Below are 15,973 nucleotides of genomic sequence, written 5' to 3' on the forward strand. Positions count from 1 at the left end.
GATTGATTGATGATGATTGATCATCATGATTGATCCAGCATCCACCAGTCCCAGGCAAGTGGGAAGTCATGCTACCATTCTACTAGTGAGGTCAGCCCTATAAAACAGGTCTCCACTCAATCCCTGTCCCTCTGCAGCCTCTTCCCAATATGTCAGGTCAATGTGTTGATCCCCAGTCTCTTGCTGATGTCTGACAATCGGACGCTGCCATCCAGATGCACAAGTAGAACCGCAAATCGTCCCAACAATGCAGAACTCTGGGAAGTCTATGACAGAGGTGATACAGAGCTGCTCACACCTTAAGCGAATACCTAGCCCAGGAGGATGGCATGGGAACAGACCAGCTAATACCCCAGGATGAGAACTTCGACAAGAATGATGAATGATTGTGCCACAAAAACCAACTGGGAAGTGAAATATTTAGTATCAAACTGTCATATAGCCTATTACAGTGATTGCCCTAAGGAGACACCTCCAATCAACATCAAATTCATGCTTTGTTCACTGGCAAAAATGGATGCAGAAAGCCATTATGCCCTAAATTTCTCTGTTATTTTTATAATTATTCCTTCTATTTTTTTATAAAGATTTTATTTATTTCTTTGTTAATTTATTTAGAGAACACTAGCAAGAGGGGCAGAGGGAGAGGGCAGGGAGAATCTCAAGCAGACTCCACAGGAAGCATGGAGCCCAACCTCAGGGCTCGAACTAATGACCCCGAGATCATGACCTGAGCTGAAATCAAGAGTCGAATATGCAACCAAGTGAGATACCCCATTCGTTTTATTTTTAAAAACCGATGCTCATCCATATTTTTTCTTTGTACTTTCTATTCCATTCCAGCCCTTGCTTTCAGAGACTGGTCAGATTGGGGAGGAAGAGAGAAGACAGAGGCCTGGGAGGGAGAAGTCAAAGGGGAAATGGGAAGAAGGAGGGAGAGACAAAGGAGCTCGGGTCTGCACACAACCAAAGTAAAGTGCCACACTCAGCAGTGACATCGGGAATGGCAGCTGGTGAGGGCCCTTCCCGAGCCTGGTGGGCATGACACAGACATGATAAGTCTGGGGAGCCTCCACCATGCCTCCTCCACAGATGTTTTTCGAGCGCCTCCTGTATACCAGAAGTGGTGCTAGGGCACAGAGGCAGAAAAAACCTATAGCTCCCAATCTGCGAAGAGAAAGGGGTATGAACAGATAACTCTATATAAAGTGGTTTGTTTGTTTATTTGGGTTTCTTTTTTAAGAAAAGTGAATAGTGAGTCTCTAGGGAATTATGTTGTTACAGGTTGAGTTGTGTTCCCTTCCAAAAAAGATATGTTTAAGTCTTTAACTCCTGATGCCTCAGGATGTGGTCATATTTGGAAATAGACTCACTGCAGATGTAATTCAGTTAAGACGAGGTCGCGCTGAGCCGAGGTCGGATGGGCCTCTAACCCCATATGACTGGTGTCCTTATAACAAGGTGGCCACTGGAAGACAGACAAACAGATGGAAGCTGCGTAGCTGTAAGCCAAGGGACACCGCAGGGACATAGAATAGATTCTCCCAAAGCCTTCCAGAGAGCGCAGCCTCTCCAACGCCTTGACTTTGGACTTCTCACCTTCAGAATTGTGAGACGGGGTATTCCTGGCATTTGAAGGCACCTGGTTTGCTTGTGTACCCGGTTACTACCGTAGTTCTAGAAAACTAATGCATATACTGAATGGGGAAAAAAAATCCCCAAAGATTACAATCTGTATGATTCTATTTATTTAGCAGCCTTGAAATGACAAAATTATGGAGATAAGAAGAGATTCCTGGTTGCTAGGGCTGGGGGTGGGGGAAGCGCAGGAGTAATCGAGTGTGTCTGTAAACGGGAGCCTGGTGGTGTTGGGCATGTCTTGCACCTTGACTGCTCCATTGCCAATATCCTGGTCCTGAGGCTGATGGGGGACCCGGTGGTCGCCTTACCCTCCCTTCTGGCCGCAGTCTGTACTTTTTAACTGATGAAGTTCTTCCCACCTCATCTCGTAACTCAGGCAGAAGACCAGGAGGGCGAGGCACCCCGCGGTGGCAACCCAAGCTGCCTCTCCAGCAGCCAGGACCACCCCGACGCCAGCAGGACCCCGCGCGAGCCAACCCAGCACAGTGACAGACCTGACCTCTGCTGCCCAGCTGCAGGGACCTGCTGACCTTCGCCCCACAGTCGTCTTACATCACCCCACAAGTATCTTCAGGACTTTGGAGGCAGCCTTGGGACACTAGCCTGCTGTCTTCCCATGCTGGCCTCACTGAAATAAACCCTTTCTTGTTTCACCCCAGCCTGTCTCTCTGCCCCTAGATTGTGCCAGCAGGCGAGCGGCCGACCCCTGTCTGTCTGGGCCCTGCTCACAACATTGCATTCAGTGGTGCCAAATGTTACCACGGCAGGGGTGGGAAGCGCGGGGACGCTGGTGAAGGATATGCAGGATCCCCATCCATGATTCCTAACAACTGCATGTGACTCCAGAATATCTCAAAGTTACAAGGTTAAGTTTTAGAAAAGTGGATCACCACCATCCATTGAATGAACCCACTTGGCACGATTTTATCTCATTTAATTCTCACTAACATCTGAGAAACAGGTGTCGTCACCCCTATGTGTGAGGAACTGGGGCTCAGAGAGGTTGGGGGGACTCGGCTAGGAAGCGGTGCAGGCCGAGATTTAAATTCCTCAAAAGACAAGCACCTCACTAGGCAGGTTCAATGGGCAGAAGAAAGGATCAGGGTTTTGAGAGAAAGATGAGGGGTGTCTGGGTGGCTCAGCGGTTGAGCCTCTACCTTCAGCTCAGGTCATGATCCCGGGGTCCTGGGATCGAGTCCCGTATCGGGCTCCCCGCACAGAGCCTGCTTCTCCCTCTGCCTGTGTCTCTTCTTCTCTCTCTGGGTCTCTTATGAATAGAAATGAATAGATACATCTAAAAAGAAAAGAAAGAAAGAAAGAAAGAAGAAAGAAAGAAAGAAAGAAAGAAAGAAAGAAGAAAGAAAGAAAGAAAGAAAGAAAGAAAGAGAAAGAAAGAAAGAAAGAAAGAAAGAAAGAAAGAAAGAAAGAAAGAAAGAAAGAAAGAAAGAAAGAAAGAAAGAAAGAAAGAAAAAGAAAGAAAGAAAGAAAGAAAGAAGAAAGAAAGAAAGAAAGAAAGAAAGAAAGAAAGAAAGAAAGAAAGAAAGAAAGAAAGAAAGAAAGAAAGAAAGAAAGAAAGAAAGAAAGAAAGATGAATAGAAATTAACAATCTAAAGCACAGGAAAAAGTGAAAAAAAAAAAAGATCAGAGCCCCTGAGGCCTGGGACAGCATCGAGTGTAAGGCACCCACAAATGCAGCCCCAGAAGGAAGGGAAATACAAATGGCAAAAAGGGGGATGAGGGGGGAAATGAGCTGCTGATAACACCTCACGGTAGGTGATAAGACATTAACTCACAGATCCAAGAGGTTCACGGACTCCAGGAAAGACCATCACAACTCAGAACAGCGGGTAGGTACGTGGCTGTGGACACGGTCCTCATAGAGGGGCTCTCCGGGGGTCATGGAGGAAGGAGCCAGTGCTGTGGGCCCAGGGCTGCCTCTGGGGGATGGCTCTCATCAGGCAGGAGGTGGGGCGGGGTGGGGGGGCAGCAAGGGGGCGAGATGGGGCTCCTGGCGGTGCAGGTGTCCAGGAAGCGACTGCAAGGGAACTCTCCAGAGGCTCAGTGGTGTCAGGTGTGCAGAGCAGCACAGGAGAGCCCGGGCAGGGAACCACCAGGCCCGGGGCTGGGTTCCTGAGGGAACCCCCCGCGGAGCCTCCCACCTGTGCCTGGGGAGTCCACACAGGACTGGAGCCTTCCTGCGGGGCCCTGTGCTTTACAAATGCTATCTCTAACCCACATCATTCTAATTCCAGGAGCGCATCCTGCAAAATTTACTAAGTGTGGGCACCTGGATTTCTGTTCATTTGTGGTGATAATAACGACAGCTGACAGGTACTGAGTGCTAGGCCTGCATGACCTTATTTACCCACGTGAGGGAATGTTATTTTTATACCCATTTTACAGATAAGAAAACTGAGGCATAAAGAGTTTGAGTAACTTATCAAAAGCGTGTAATCCACAGAAGAGCTCAGAGCTTTCCAACCCAGAGCTCTGCTCTCAAATGTGAAAGCACCAAAAATGTCAAAAAATATGGGCTTCCATACATTACAGCTTATCCAATAATCAAAATGTCACATTATTACCTCTTTCCCTCCCCAAGTTCAGCTCCATGGGGTGGGGGCCTCCTCTGACTTGTGCTTGGCACATTGAAGATGTTCAACCAATATTTGTGGAATGAAGAAAATGAACCTGTATAACAGAACATCATAGATTATTAACACTCATTTCTTTCAAGGAATAGTTAATGACATGAGAAAAGTATTCATGGTAAATCATGGTGATACCATTTTAAGTAAAAAAGGAAAATATGACATTAAATATATAGTATCATCCCAATTTTGCTTACTTACCTATCATACATTGAAGAAAAGCTTAAGGAAACACAACAAACTATCAGCTGGGGTTATAGCTATCTGAGTGGTAGGACAGTGGCATGCTCATATTTTCTTAGTTATATTTTTAAAAAAATAGATTTATTTATTTATTTCAGAGAGAGAGAGAAAGAGAGAGAATCTCAAGCAGACTCCCAACAAGGAGCCTGATGTGGGGCTCGATCCCAGGACCCCAAGATCACAAACTGAGCCAAAATCAAGAGTCAGAGACTCAACCAACTGACCCACCCAGGCACCCCATTTACATTTTTTCTCTACTTTTTCATGAAAGTGTTACTTCCAGAGTTAGAAAAAAAAAAAAATGTATGATGAGCAAGGTTGGGAGAATGGAGGGCCCAGAGGTCAAAGCAGGATGGAAGGTTCAGGACCAATACGCTCTGGGGACGTGCAGTATCGGCTCCAGCAGTCCTGCCACAAAAGGGAGAGGAGTCGGATCGGACCAGAAAGGAAAGCTGGACCGATGAGGCTTTTTCACAGGGATGGGGATCCTGTGAACCCGGCCGGAAGTAGGAGGGAGGGAAGCCTGAAGGCCCAAGTTTGAAAACTCTGGAGGAGAATGGAAGTGATTTCAGTTTAAATGTCTCTGTGCTTGGCCAGACGCAGTGGAGAACAGCAGAGCTGGACAGCCTGTTCCTTTAACCAGTAAACAGGGAGGCCCCACGGGTGCCCAGGGGGCTGGGACTCAGGGACATGGGGGTGAGCAGCAGATGTGGCATCCGACAGGCAGTGTCTGGGCATTGGAAACCTTTGTCCCCAGTAATGATCATCTCTTTGTGGGATAAGTGCTCAGAGAGGAGGGCGAGGACATATGGCCAGGGTGGAGATCAGCTGTGAAGGTCAAGGACGAGACATCCTGGGATGGATGCCTTTGTGGGAGAGGAAGCACTACTCCTCTACCCTCTTAGATCCCGTCACTGGGGACGTGCAAATGAAACTGATGAGAGGCGTATTAACAGGAGGGAAAAAGATGTATTTGTATGTATGACAAAAGGAGATAGAGAGGAAGCAGGTAGTTCAATAATGGATGAGGTCAGAGCACTGACCCGTTGGCACAGGGCCCCGCAGGAAGGCTCCAGTCCTGTGTGGACTCCCCGGGCACGGGTGGGAGGCTCCGAGCCGGCTCCCTCAGGAACCCAGCCCCGGGCCTGGTGGTTCCCTGCCTGGGATCTCCTGTGCTGCTCTGAGCACCTGACACCACTGAGCCCCTGCAGGGTTCCCTCACCGTCGCTTCCTGGACACCTGCACCACCAGGAGCCCCATCTCACCCCCTTACTGCCCCCCCACCCCGCCCCACCTCCTGCCTGATGAGAGCCATCCCCCAGAGTCAGCCCTGGGCCCACAGCACTGGCTCCTTCCTCCACGTCCCCCCGGAGAGCCCCTCTATGAGGACCGTGTCCACAGCCACGTACCTACCCGCTGTTCTGAGTTGTGATGGTCTTTCCTGGAGTCCGTGAACCTCTTGGATCTGGGAGTTAATGTCTTATCACCTACCGTGAGGTGTTACCAGCAGCTCATTTCCCCCTCACCCCCTTTTTTGCCATTTGTATTTCCCTTCCTTCTGGGGCTGCATTTGTGGGTGCATTACACTCGACGCTGTCCCAGGCCCCTGGGGCTCTGATCATTTTTTTTCACTTTTTCCTGTGCTTTAGATTGTTAATTTCTTTCTTTCTTTCTTTCTTTCTTTCTTTCTTTCTTTCTTTCTTTCTTTCTTCTTTCTTTCTTTTTAGAAGTATTTATCTATTCATGAGAGACCCAGAGAGAGAAGCAGAGACACAGGCAGAGGGAGAAGCAGGCTCTGTGCGGGGAGCCCGATACGGGACTCGATCCCAGGACCCCGGGATCATGACCTGAGCTGAAGGTAGAGGCTCAACCGCTGAGCCACCCAGACACCCCTCATCTTTCTCTCAAAACCCTGATCCTTTCTTCTGCCCATTGAACCTGCCTAGTGAAGTGCTTGTCTTTTGAGGAATTTAAATCTCGGCCTGCACCACTTCCTAGCCGAGTCCCCCAACCTCTCTGAGCCCCAGCTCCTCATACAATAGGGGTGACGACACCTGTTTCTCAGATGTTAGTGAGAATTAAATGAGATAAAATCATGCCAAGTGGGTTCATTCAATGGATGGTGGTGATCCACTTTTCTAAAACTTAAACTTGTAACTTTGAGATATTCTGGAGTCACATGCAGTTGTTAGGAATCATGGATGGGGATCCTGCATATCCTTCACCAGCGTCCCCGCGCTTCCCACCCCCGCCGTGGTAACATTTGGCACCACTGAATGCAATGTTGTGAGCAGGGCCCAGACAGACAGGGGTCGGCCGCTCGCCTGCTGGCACAATCTAGGGGCAGAGAGACAGGCTGGGGTGAAACAAGAAAGGGGTTTATTTCAGTGAGGCCAGCATGGGAAGACAGCAGGCTAGTGTCCCAAGGCTGCCTCCAAAGTCCTGAAGATACATGTGGGGTGATGTAAGACGACTGTGGGGGAAGGTCAGCGGGTCCCCGCAGCTGGGCAGCAGAGGTCAGGTCTGTCACTGTGCTGGGGTGGCTCGCGCGGGGTCCTGCTGGTGTCGGGGTGGTCCTGGCTGCTGGAGGGGCAGCTTGGGTTGCCACCGCGGGGTGCCTCGCCCTCCTGGTCTTCTGCCTGAGTTGAGAGATGAGGTGGGAAGAAGAACTTCACCACCGGGTCCTCTTTCCGTAACACACGAAAGTCGAAGCATTGCTGTACATCATCTGGGCTCATGTCTAAGGTGGAAGCCACTGGGCGCTGGGTAACAAGTGCAGGAATCTTAAGTCTTCAGCTTTAACTCACATCTGGACATGCAGAGCTCAAGGCAGAAACAAGGAGGAAGGGGGTGGGGGTTGGACAAGAGTCCAGTGGCAATGGAGTGACCTGATTCCAGCACCAGGAGGAGCTCAGGCAGGTCTCCCTCCAGTATGGGTGGTCAGCTAGGCGGAGCCTGGACAGACGGATGCAAGGTGGCCTCAGTGATGCCAGAGAGTAGATTCTAGAAGCAGGGCCTGAAGGGCGTAGGAGAGGAAAAATAATTTTCTTTCTACCCTTCTAAGTTCTTGGCTGAGATGCCCCTGCAATAAAAAAGACTGATTAACAGGAGAAAAACAAACCAAAGGTTAATAATATGTATACCTCCTATATACCAGGGAGACACTCAGGAAAACCATGTATTTCTCTGAAATGGCTGGAGCCATTCCCTAAAATACCATCTTCAGCTAGAGTGTTGGTCGGCCTCCTCTTACAGGGACAATGAGGGCGGCGCTCCTTCTGGAGGAAGATTTCCCTTATTCTTGTAAATGTCTCTTACAAAAGGGTAACTTCTTTTTTTTTTTTTTAACATTTTAAAGACTATTTATCTAGGTTACAACCTTGTTGAGTCATGTACCCATTAAATTTACATTTTCCTAGTATATTCACAAAGGTTTTTTTTTGGGGGGGGGTTGTATATTTTTTTTTATTGGAGTTCGGTTTGCCGACATATAGTATAACACCCAGTGCTCATCCCCTCAAGTGCCCCCCTCAGTGCCTGTCACCCAGTCACCTCATCCTCCCGCCCGCCTCCCCTTCCAGAATACAGGCAACACCTTTTTTGAACTTGGCCACAACTTCTTGCAAGATACATCTATGAAGGCAACGGAAACAAAAGCAAAAATGAACTATTGGGACTTAATCAAGATAAAAAGCTTCTGCAGAGCAAAAGAAACAGTCAACAAAACTGAAAGACAACCTACAGAATGGGAGAAGGTATTTGCAAATGACGTATCAGATAAGGGCTAGTTTCCAAGATCTATAAAGAACTTATTAAACTCAACAGCAAAGAAACAAACAATCCAGTCATGAAATGGGCAAAAGACATGAAGAGAAATCTCACAGAGGAAGACATAGACATGGCCAACATGCACATGAGAAAATGCTCCGCATCACTCCCATCAGGGAAATACAAATCAAAACCACACTGAGATACCACCTCACACCAGTGAGAATGGGGAAAATTAACAAGGCAGGAGACCACAAATGTTGGAGAGGCTGCGGAGAAAAGGGAACCCTCTTACACTGTTGGTGGGAATGTGAACTGGCGCAGCCACTCTGGAAAACTGTGTGGAGGTTCCTCAAAGAGTTAAAAATAGACCTGCCCTATGACCCAGCAATTGCACTGTTGGGGATTTACCCCAAAGATACAGATGCAATGAATCGCCGGGACACCTGCACCCCGATGTTTATAGCAGCAATGTCCACCATAGCCAAACTGTGGAAGGAGCCTCGGTGTCCATCCAAAGATGAATGGATAAAGCAGCTGTGGTCTAGGTATACAATGGAATATTCCTCAGCCATCAGAAATGACAAATACCCACCATTTGCTTCGACGTGGATGGAACTGGAAGGTATTATGCTGAGTGAAGTAAGTCAATCAGAGAAGGACAAACATTCTATGGTCTCATTTATTTGGGGAACATAAATAATAGTGAAAGGGAATAAAGGGGAAAGGAGAGAAAATGAGTGGGAAATATCAGTGAGGGTGACAAAACATGAGAGACCCCTAACTCTGGGAAACAAACAAAAGGGTAACTTCTATTCAGTTTTCAGAGCAGCTTCTGTGCCTGCAGGTTCTTAAAAATAACCAGCATGGGGCACCTGGGTGGCTCAGTCAGTTAAGCATCTGCCTTTGGTTCAGGTCATAATCCCAAGATCCTGGGATGGAGCCCCATATGGGTTCTCTGCTCAGTGGGGAGCCTGCTTCTCTCTCTCCCCCTTACCCCCTGCTCATGCTTTTTCTCGCTATCTCACTCTCTCTCAATTAAATACAGAAGATCTTTTTTTTTAAAAAATAACCAGCTTAAAATAATCCTTATGCCAGAGAAGCAAGTTTTGGGGTGACAAATTCTGCTCCCTTTCAGAGGCTGGGTGTGAGTTTGATAGAGGCCAGAAACCAGCTTTCTGGAAAGAAAGGATTTTCGGGAGGGTTTTTGAGAAAGAAGGCAGGCCAGCCGGGAGGAGTGCGTGAGCAGAGGGTGCCAGAGGAGAGGGTCCAGGCCTTTCAGGAGCTTAGCACCAGAGCCCAGCTCAGAAACGAACTTCTTGGATGAGCACTGGGTGTTATACTCTATGTTGGCAAACCGAATTTAAATTAAAAATAAAATTAAGGGGGATCCCTGGGTGGCGCAGCGGTTTGGCGTCTGCCTTTGGCCCAGGGCGCGATCCTGGAGACCCGGGATCGAATCCCACGTCAGGCTCCCGGTGCATGGAGCCTGCTTCTCCCTCTGCCTGTGTCTCTGCCTCTCTCTCTCTCTCTGTGTGACTATCATAAATAAATAAATAAAATCTTTAAAAAAAATAAAAATGAAAATAAAAATAAAATTAAGGGACGCCTGGGTGGCTCAGCGGTTGAGCATCTACCTTTGGCTCAGGGGGTGATCCTGGAGTCCTGTATCCGGCTCCCCCTAGGGAGCCTGCTTCTCCCTCTGCCTAGGTCTCTGCCTCTCTCTCTGTGTTTCTCATGAATAAATAAATAAAATCTTTAAAATAAAATAAAAATAAATTTAAATAAGTTGATTAAAAATAAAATAAATTTTGAAAATAGATAAAAATTTTTTAAACATTTTAAATAAAAATAAATAAAAAAGAAACTCTTTGCTTGGTCAGAACCGGGCCACTGCACAGTATTTGCTTGGTGCTTGGTTGCATGGTGTCCTCTGCTGGCCAGTGTCTGAACTGCAGGCACCTATGGGCCAGCCCGAAAACTGGCCACTTTGGTTCCTGCTCCATCACCAAGCCCAGAAGACACACCCACGCTCACAAGCAGCCTCGCGCTAAAGCGGGGGGTTACTTTTGGTGACATGTTATCAAACTTGAAGTCGTTTTTCACAAACACTTCATTTAAAAAGCATTAAAGAAATGCATGCCATGCTTACTGCATGCCACGCACTGTTTTAAATACCTCACAGATGTCCCCTAATATATTATTAGGTGGTTCTGTGGGGAGGCTCTGTTAGGACACCCATTTTACACTTGGAAAAACTCAGGCCTGGGGCCACACACGGATGCGTTAGGTGAGTGGTGAGCTGGGGTCAAACCCAGGCAACCTGACTTCAGTCTGTGCTCTTAGCCATCACACTACTGTAGAGAACAGCATGGAGTCACTCGTGTCAAGCAGTGGTGTAAGCAGCCAAGGGTGTTGCAGCTAAGACCAGGACTTGCTGAAATCAGCACGGGCTGATGACCCTCCGGAACCCCATAACCAGCAGAACCAGAGAAGATCTGCAAAGGCCTCAGGCTGATTCAACCCCTTTTAAAAGAGAGGACTTTGCAGCAAACTATCAGACCCTCCAAACACTGACCTTTCACGTCTGACCACATCAGAACGGCAGCTGCCACCAAAGGCTCTGGCCCCATTTATCTCTGAACATAACAGAGACCCTCTGCTGTTTGGACGTGATAAGCAGCAGGTGCTAAGAGCTGCCCTGGATCAGCACCCCAGCTGCGTACCCTTCACCCCAACTGTGTGTTCACAGACTGACTTTGCATTTGGCGTGTTAACTTCTTACCTTGTGCTACACCGTGTTTGCTGTGTGACTTTGTCTTGTGGTTTGCTTTGTGTGCTGTGTGCGAAGCCAAGTTAAATGCGTAGCGAAATGTCATTGAATTTGGAATCCTGGACCTGCGTTCCAGTTATGTGAACCGTTAGGACTGAATCAAGTTGACATCGTAGAAAAAGACACACTCGTGTACACACCTTCACGGCGGGCTGGTGACAGTCGGCGCGGTCAGCAGGATTCCGAGTCACTAACTCACTGCGTGTTAGACAACTTGGAAGAATCAGAAAAGACTTCTCGAGCCTTGTTTGAATTGGCTATAGCAGAGTTAAAAATAATCAACTAGGGGAATAGATGTGTGTGAATATAGACTTTCCAGGCATCTCACTTGGGGTAAGATCCCAAGGTGTCAGCAAAGGTAGGTGAAACCAAAGCCAGTTCCATGCAGGGAGCGACAGGCAGTGGAAGTTCATCCAGGGCTTATCCCCTTTGCGAGCAGGGCCTGAGATGGAAGTAGCCATAGCTGAACCCAAGGGGGACCGTTTCAGGAAGGCGCTTGGAGGGTGAAGAAAAAAAATCAAACCATTTGGAAACATTGCAAAAATATATGCTACTAGTGACCGAAATAATCTATAAGTTAGCAGAAAGATGTGAACAAAAATTGTGGGAAAGTATGTGTACATATCCCAGGTGTACATGGGAAATAAGCTCTACATAGTTAAGAAATCATATATAGCAGCTGCTAGGGTACAAAAACTGTGGACACCAGGTAAATGCCTTTAAAAGGTGGGATGAGGGGCACCTGGGTGACTCAGCCAGTTCGTTAATCATCCGGCTCTTGATTTTGGTTCAAGTCCTGATCTCAAGATCCTAAGGTCGAGCCTTGAGTGGGGTTCAGTGCTGCTAAGCATGGAACCTGCTTAAGATTCTCTCTTCCTCTCCCTCTGTACTTCCATGCTCTCTCTCTCTCTCTCTAAAAAAAAGAAAGAAAGAAAGAAAAGAAACAAGGAAAGAAAGAAAAGAAAGAATGAAAAAATAGTGGGCGCCTAGGTAGCTAGGTTGGTTAACATCTGCCTTTGGCTCCTGTCATGATACCAGGGTCCTGGGATCGAGCCCCAGGTCAGGCTCCCTGCTCAGCGGTGGTCTGCTCCTTCTTCTCCCTCTGCCCATCCTTTTTGCTCGGGCTTTCTCTCTATGTCTCTCTCTCAACTAAATTAAAAACAACAACAACAACAGGGCCAAGAGGTGGGACACCATGTCTTGTGTAGAAGACCCGTAGTACCTACAAGTCAAAAAGAAGCTCACCAGGACCCTGGAAGATGTAATCATGAGTCTGAAGGATCCTTAAAACATAAAGCCCTATTGTCCTGAGCGCCTACCACCAAGTTTCCCATCTTACCAACGAAAACCATCTCAAAGCCAGACCAGGACCAACAAAGGGGCAAAGAGTAGTATTCTGTTAGTAATAACGTAATGAGGAAGGGCAAATCAATCAATGCTTTATGTTTAAAGGACAAAACGCCCTCGGGTCCAACCCATCCTGAGGACCCAGGAAACCACGATGGGGGGTGGGGGGTGGGAATTATCAAAGTAGACCCATTGTTACAAGGAAGAGTGTGACTTTTTGAAAGATTTTTTGAAAGATTTATTTATTTTTTAAAAAAATTTTTAAAAAGATTTTATTTTTTCATGAGAGACACAGAGAGAGAGGCAGAGACACCAGGCAGAGGGAGAAGCAGGCTCCATGCAGGGAGCCTGATGTGGGACTTGATCCTGGGTCTCCAGGGTCACACCCTGAGCCAAAGGCAGGTGCTCAACTGCTGAGCCACCCAGGTGTCCCGAAAGATTTATTTATTTTATTTTAGAGATAGCAAGCATGTGTGTGCACGAGCTGGGGGAGGGCCGGAGGGGGAGGGAGAGACTCTCGAGCAAACTCCCTGCCAAGCGTGGAGCCCTGCGTGGCTCTCCATCCCACGATCCTGAGATGACATCCTGAGCCCAATCCAAGCGTCAGGTGCTCAACGGACTGAGCCGCCCAGGTGCCCCAGGAGGAGTGTCAAATTAAATCCAAGGCAAGGACAACCATGCAAGTAGCAAAAAAAATGGAGAATACACTTGGGCTGAGCTTCAGAAGATTGGGAGAGGTTTCTGTCAAAAACATATACATGATGTAGACCGGTTGCCCCACGTGCAGGGCAGAGGAGCAAATGCAAGAGCACTGTCATGTACAGAGGCCCCAGGGGGTCCTGGTGGTCCTGGGGGCAGCCCCCTCGGCCGCCTGTGGCCCTGCTTGGCACGTGACTCCACCTGCCTATCGACGTTGCCCATTCAATTTTCTCTGTCCTGAGATCTTTCCTGACCCCTGATGCTTGCTCGTGGAACTCAAGAACCGGCAGACGCTCCTTGTTCTCTGTGCTGAGCCAATCTCTCCATCCCTTCCTAGCCGTGAGCCCTGGGAGGCCCCTGGATGGCCCCCTGGATTCGGGCAGGGAATGTTGGACACTGGGACACCCAACAGGAGGTGCTTAGCATCTGGTTGTGCCACCAGGCCACCCCAAGGTGGAGCCGCGTGAACAGAGAGCAAAGGCAGCCAGTAGGCCCGACAGGTGTTCTAGGGTTCTCCAGGGGGCCGACTTGAGCCAGAGGGAAACCCCGAAGGAAAGGCACCCTAAGTCGGCATGCAGCCCTGGGGCCCAGCACCATGCCTGAGGTCCTCTGAATGCAGCCACGGAAGAAAGGTGCAGGCAGAGGTCAGGAGAGGTTAGGCCAAGGGGCCCAGAGGGAAGGGGGGTGGTGGGTGGTGTTACCCCCCTAGCTGCTGCACCTACATCCTCTCCTCTGCAGGCCCCCTCCTCCAACCCATCAATAAAGATTTTTTTTTTTTTAGGGGCACCCAGATGGCTCAGTGGTGAAGCATCTGCCTTCAGCTCAGGTGTGATCCCGGGTTCCTGGGATCAAGTCCCACACTGGGCTCCCTGCTCAGCGGGGAGTCTGCCTCCCCTTCTCCCACTGCGGCTCCCCCAGTTTGTACTCACTCTCATTCTCTCTGTTGAATAAATAAATAAATAAAATCTTAACAACAACAACAAAAAGGTATCTGTGTCCTAACCCCTGTAACCTGTGAATATGGCAGGTTACATGGTAAAGGGAGACCAAGGTCACCGATGGAATTGTGGGTACTAATCACCTGACCTAAAGATAGGGTTATTATCCTGGATTATCTGAGTGGCCCTCCGGTGATTGCCAGAGTCCTTCCAAGTGTAAGAGGCAGGGGGCTGCCTGGGTGGCTCAGTGGGTTGAGCATCTGATTCTTGATTTGGGCTCAGGTCATGATCTCAGGATCTCAGGGTCACGGGATCGAGCCCCACCTCAGCTCCAGGCTCAGTGGGGAGCTTGCTTCTCCCTCTCCCTCTGCTCTTCCCCCCTGCTCTCACGCTCTCTCTCAGTAAATAAATTCATTTTTAAAAAGTGAAAGAGGGAGGCAGAAGGGGAGTCAGAGAGAGACGGGAGGACGGACGCAGGGCCACTGTTGCTGGCGCTAAGACAGAAGAAGGCCTACAAGCTGGGGAACGTAGTCTGGCCTCTTGAAGCTGGAAAAGCCAACAGAACAGGTTTTCCTTAGAGTTTCCAGGAAAAAATTACACTACATTTGTGGTAACTTCTTATAGCAGCGCTAAGAAACCAAGACAGCAATAAGTGATGGAGCCCAGATTGAGACCCAGGTGTTCTGATGCTCAAATCTGCTCTCTTCCCTATCGGGTTAGATTGCTTTGCCTCTAACTCCTCCCTGAGCCTCCATCGGGAGTTATGTGTCTATTATTTACTTCTTCACCACATGGTGTCTCCGGTCTCCATCCCCTGCAGCTCTCACCTCAGGGCCTTTGCACTGGCTGTTCCCTCTGCCTGGAAAGCTTTTCCTTCACATATCTGAAGAGCTAACTCAAGCTATTGAATAGCTGTTCCTCAAGTCTTTGCTCAGACATCAACCTATTTAAAGTCAGAAGCAAAAGAAAAAAAAAAAGTCAGAAGCACCTACCACCACCGCTCTATTATTATCTCTATTATTCCTCCCCCACTTAACTTTCCCCAAAGCACTTATCATCATGTAGCATGCTACCCACTGATTTACTTGTTTATTGCAAAAGCTATTAGGAAAAGGATTTCTGTTTGTTCACTGCGGTATCCTCAGACCCTGGAGGAGAGCCCGGCCCATGGTGTGCTCAGAAATCATTTGCTGAATGAATTGTGAGATGAGATGATGAGATAGGGACTAGGTAGTGATGGAAAGAGAGGTGAGATGATGAAACATGACAGAGTCAAAGCAACAAAACTTGACCACTGAGCTGACTGGGGTTGGGAGAGGGAAGAGGGGAGGCTTCTGGCTCAGGTCTCTGAACAGCATCAGTAGCCAGGATAAAACACATGTGAGAGTGAACAGGTCCTCGGGGAAGATGGTAAGTTTGGTTTTGGGAACTTGCAGGGCACCAACGTACGTGTGTGTCTGTGAGTGTACAGAGATGTAGAGAGGAGAATAGATCTACACACAAACTCAAGTACAAGGAAAAGTATAAATGCATATGCAATTATATACATTCATAAATACATATGTACACCGTCGTGAAATTCCATATTGAGTTTAAATTCCTGGATGTTCTAAACGCAGCCCAGGCTAAAATTACGAAAAAATATTACTTCTTCATGTGAGCAAGACCAAAGTTAACTAATGTGACTTTGCATAATCTCCGAGGGGATTTGGAGAGTCTGTGCAATCTTCCCAGCCTCACCCCCCTTTTTTTTTTCTAGGGCAAAAGGATATTCCCTGAGCAGGCCAGTTGCCCTGCCCCTTTTCTGAAGGAGATCCAAGCAATTGGTAAAATGTCACTAAAACGAAGGAGAGTAG

This window comes from Canis aureus, chromosome 9 (assembly GCF_053574225.1).
Source record: "Canis aureus isolate CA01 chromosome 9, VMU_Caureus_v.1.0, whole genome shotgun sequence".
Taxonomy (NCBI): domain Eukaryota; kingdom Metazoa; phylum Chordata; class Mammalia; order Carnivora; family Canidae; genus Canis; species Canis aureus.